This window comes from Malus sylvestris, chromosome 2 (genome assembly GCF_916048215.2).
Source record: "Malus sylvestris chromosome 2, drMalSylv7.2, whole genome shotgun sequence".
NCBI classification, from domain to species: domain Eukaryota; kingdom Viridiplantae; phylum Streptophyta; class Magnoliopsida; order Rosales; family Rosaceae; genus Malus; species Malus sylvestris.
Window position 1 is genome coordinate 37,826,828 of NC_062261.1, and position 5,510 is coordinate 37,832,337.

Here is a 5,510-nt window from a genome sequence, read left to right on the forward strand (position 1 = left end):
AGCAAAAGGTGGAGCCTCCTTCTCCTCGCTTTGCTGACCCAATGGCTGGCAAGGGCCTGCCTAGCTCTTCTGTCGGTCCACCGTCCAATATCACTAAGGCAATACGATCAGAGAATCGTTGCAGACTTCCAGGTGACAAACAATTCGTACTCAAGTGGTTTAATGTGTGTTTTTTTGTAATGTTTTTGTTTCCTATTTTCCTTTTGAAAATCACGTGGTCATTGTATTTGTGTAACTGTAAGTAATAGCGTTCCTCTCGATCATCCAAAAAGTTGACGTCGGTATAAAAATAAAGCATACAGATGATGTGAGGCGAGGTGGTCTAGGATCTAGCTTTACTGGAATGAGTTTCATTATCAAAAGTGTAAAAAAAAAAAAAAAAAAAAAAAAAGAATAAAAAGAAGAAGAAAGCTCCTACGTTTTTCTTTTCTAATGGTCGTTGCTTACTTTATTCATTAGACTACATAAATCACCTGGCAGTGCAAGTGCAGGCAAAGGCAACATGTCATTTGTTGTCATAGATCGATCCATAAAATAGAAAATACACGTCTCCTTTGCAAAAATCAAGCATTCCAACCGGGGCCAGGGTCCAAGACAACACTTTACACCTAGAACGGTAATCAAACAACCGGGGCCAAAGGCCAACTGTCGCTTTAAAAATCTATTTCCACCCACCGCTACCCTCCTCTTTTTAAATCCATTCCATGGGTAAGCAACTGAGAGAGGGTTTCTTTGAGACATAATAATTGGCTTCATAAATGAAAAGAAATATTTCTATTTACATGACAATGTGACGTCATTTTATCATAAAAAAGTTGTAATCCTACTAAGTGACGCAAACATGAACCCCTTGAGACGGTTGATGGTTGTGGGGTCCTAAACCCAACCTTATAAGCTCTTGCAAGGTTTTTTCTTTCACACCGACATAGGATTTTTTTACCTTCAATCCTCACACACCCGCTCAAGTGTGACAAATTTTCAAGTCAAACACATGGATAACACAAACTAGTGTTGGATATATCCAATATAAATCAACCTTTAGGTGGTCTACTACAAGTAATAGGAATGTAATATTGGAGAATAATGTTGATTGTGATATCAATCCTAGGTGTCTTATATTGGAAATAGGATTGATGGAATTCATAATTGAATATGATTATGATACTTGACTTGGAGGCTAAGAAAGTAAGTTTAGATTTCCTTTATGGATGGAAACCCTAGCTTTTAGCGTATATAAAACAATGGTCCCTATAAGCCCTAGAATATACACAACATAATGCTTCCCATAGAGTACTTGTATGTGGCTAGGTGTTTGTAGAAAATCATGGTGTTGCCGCAACCTTCATCTTCCTTGTTAGACTTCCATGGTTGCCACGAAATCAGGTTAGTTACTCCTTTGTTTGTGTTTTAATTGTAAGATATACAAATATATACCAACGTTATTCACCACAAGTATGCCAATTGAATCACCACAAAACAAGAACAGACTAAACATTCACCAGCAAATTTTATGAAAATTCAATACATATGCAGAGACACTAACCTGCAGAACCTGGTGTAGAAGATGAAGCCATTGTAGCTTGTTGATCCGATAACCTTCTCCTCTTTTGCAAACACAAATGCTCTCCAAACAATAGGTATTTGAAACACAATGAGTAGACAGTGCCAAGAGCAGTGATTAAGATTATATATAGGGTCGTTCTAATTATTCCCCTATTAGAATTCTTATAGAACTTGAACAAGTAATCCATATAGTGATACAAGTGACCCTCAATAGATATAGCACAAAAATAAGTCCGACAATTACAAGGACTTGTACTCGCAATCCTGCAAGAGAAAGGATTTCACAAAGCTTGTTAATAGGACTTCTCCATTCAAAAGATTTATACTTCTCGGCTCTTAATGTTCAACTCATACTCATACTCTTACATTCTCCCACTTGAGTATGACATATGAACCATAACCCTTATAAATCATGGAGGTGATCACCAAGTCCAGACTAATAGAAAACTTATCTGCATATTCAATTTTACCTAAGCATCTTAAAGCATGGAACTCACAAGTCTCCTTTGTCCATTACAAAATTAACTTAAGAATCACAACATGCCCAAGTTACTCTCTGTATTCGTGTGAACATATGTTTACAGTAATGTCAAAATCATTACTCCCACTTTTCTAATATAATCTCAACACAACAATTGTCAAGACAGTAGTTAATAATCACAACCTATTAACCACAAACCATTATATATCAAAGCAGTAAATTCAATAGCTCGATAAAGGTATTCTACAATAAAATTACAAAATGACTTTCTAGCAAACCAAACTATCATATAAATATGTTCTCTAGTACAATTGATCACCAAAATTTGGAAAAATTGAACCCTTATTGAAAACCAAAATAATGACTAAAAACTAGCTTAGACAATAAAACTCAAAACAAAACAGAAACTAACTTAGCTTTTGGGATGGCTGCTTCAATACCAATATGTCATAGTGAAGCACCAACACATTCTTGATACTAGAACAAATCACTCCCACTTGTCAAAAGATTATAACACACCCATTTGAGCTACATGCCCTTGAACACATTATTGGGAAGTGCCTTAGTTAAAGGATCTGCAATCATCAAACTAGTCAATAAAAACTAAATTTCAATCTCCCATTTCTTAACCATTTCTCTCACTTTAAGAAACTTCACATCCATCAATCTCGAAGACGAAGTTCTCTTATTATTCTCGGAGAAAAAACACTGCTGCAGAATTATCACAGAACATTTTCAAAGGTTTCTTCACTGAATCTACAATCTTCATTTCAGCAATAAAATTTCTAAGCCAAACAGGCTGTTTCATTCCCTCAAAGCATGCCACAAATTCAGCTTCCATTGTAGAAGTTGACACAATTGTTTGCTTGGCACATTTCCAAGAAACAACACCTCCTTTCATCATAAAAATATAACCTTCAGTTGACTTCTTTTCATCCACATCCCCAGCAAGATCCGAATCTATATAGCCAGTAATTTCCAAATAATATTCTCTGCCATATACCAATATGAATTTTTTTATTTCTTTGTAGATACCTTAAAACTTTCTTTGCGGCTATCTAGTGAGATTCACCTAGGTTTCATCTTCATCAATTCAGCCTCATGTTCACTCTTAGGACATTGATCTCGATAGAACTTATCACCCTTGTTTACTGGAACATCAGTCTTATTACAATTTTCCATCTTGAATCTGTTAAGTACTCTTTCAATATATCCCTTCTGAGACAAACCAAGAAGTTTCCTTTGTCTATCTCTCACAATTTCAATTCCAAGTACATAATAAGCTTCCCTTAAATCCTTCATTTCAAAGTTTGTACTCAAAATGGTCTTGGTTTCCATAAGCAATTGTAAATCCGAGCTAGCAAGAAATATATCATCACCATACAAAACTAGGAAGATGAAATTCGAACCTTTAAACTTAAGATAGATGCAGTTGTCCATCTTGTTCTCTACAAAACCATGAGCTATAATTACTTGATCAAACTTGAGGAACCATTGTCTTGAGGCCTGCTTAAGTCCATAAATTGACTTATTGAGCTTGTAGACCATCTTATCTTCCCCCCTTTCAACAAATCCAATAGGCTGAATAATATGAATTTCTTCTTGTAAGTCACCATTCAAGAAGGTAGTTTTGACATCCATCTGGTGTAATTCCAGATCAAAATGAGATGTCAAAGTCGTAATAACCCTCAATGAATCCTTAGAAGAAACCGATGAGAATGTGTCATTGTAGTCAATACCCTCCTTTTGGTTGAATCCCTTTGCTACCAATCGTGCTTTATATCTTTCAATTCTCTCAGCTACATCTCTTTTAGTCTTAAATACCCATTTGCAACCAATAGGCTTGATTTGTGATGAAGAGTTGACCAGTGTCCACACTTTGTTCTTATACATTGATTCCAACTCTTCTTCCATAACCTTATGCCATAATGCTGCTTGAGGACTTTGAATAACTTGATGGTAGGTAATTGTTGGAAATGTGCCCTAAAGCCAATCATATGATGATACTTTACGGACATTTCACATGTTAAACTAATCTAGTTTAATATAAAGGGCAAAGATTATTGTTTAAGCCGTCTCATATAAATATTATATGCTTAAACGATAAAGTCCAAGGAATATGTGATTGGGAGAATGTAATCTAATGAAGTTAGATTCATGAGACCATTCTTTCGTAGACACATCCTAAATGTTCCTGATCATAGGATTGCCAATTGGGCATTGACAGTCCATCAAGATCGGTACGTGCTATGTCTTCTCTCAGGGAGAGTGACTAGTCTCGAGTCATTGGTGTGTGTGACATCAAGACAAGTACGTAGGTGCTCAATAGAGAATGAGTTCACTGAACGTGATCGACGAAGAGTTCTCATACTCATGTCACATGAGAACTCATGCTTGGGATAATGCAAATTAGTCTTTTGACCTGAGGCATCACAGTTGTCTTGTGGTTAAGTCCTTGATCTTTGATTATGTCAAAGTCACCCCATCGGGGTGTCCACGGCATCATTGGGATTAAGCCACTTAGTCATGGAGACAAGTGAATGTGCAACAAGGGATCTCTAACCTTCAAATTGTTTGAGGGAGAATACTCTATGATATGATTTAGAATCTCTGGCCAGAGTATGAATGAGATTTAGAAAAGTCGTTCTAAATCACATTCAAGGAAATCATATAAGCACACGAATCACATTGGATAGTAGACATGAACATATAAACTATCAAACCAAACAATGTGGTCAAGAGTATTAGATTAGAGAAAAACCGTATTGCATTTGTAATCCCAAACTGAATAGGTTCTCTACCTCTTCTGATTAGCTTGGGTAACCATGATATGCTGCAAGGTGTCACTCATGGTTTGTGGAAGCCCTAAACGTGTGTAATCACTAAAGGGAAAATTGAAAGTAAGTTTCAATTCACAATCGATGTAAAATGGTTTTAATCGCCCACTGCCTCGCTAAAAGGAACCTAATGGATCGCACACCGTGTAAGGAGGAGATTGAAGAAACAATGGAGATGAGTAAGAATGATTAAATGGTTTAATCATTTATTTATGGCAAGGATTAATTAATATGTTAATTAATCAAACGAATAAGTTCGTTAAAGACCTCGGGATAGTTTTGGACGTTTAGGCCCAATGGGCTTCGAACGTCAAGCCCATTGACTTAAGTTGTATGACAACTTAATTCACAAAAGCCCAAAAGCCCAAACAACACCCTAAGGCCGGCCATATGGTTAAGGGTAGTGAACTTGGACTTATTTACAAGTTTGCCACTCAAATGAATAAAGGTATAAATATGACTTTATAGCCAAAATTCATTAAGGGTTTGTTTTGGAGAAAATTGGTGAGAACTTGTCTCTCCATTTCTCTCTAAAGAGGCCGGCCACCTTGGGGGTGCATCTTGCAATCCCACTACTCCAAGGTCACTCATTTCTTCTCCAATCTCTCCTTGGTGAAGAGACTTAGAGG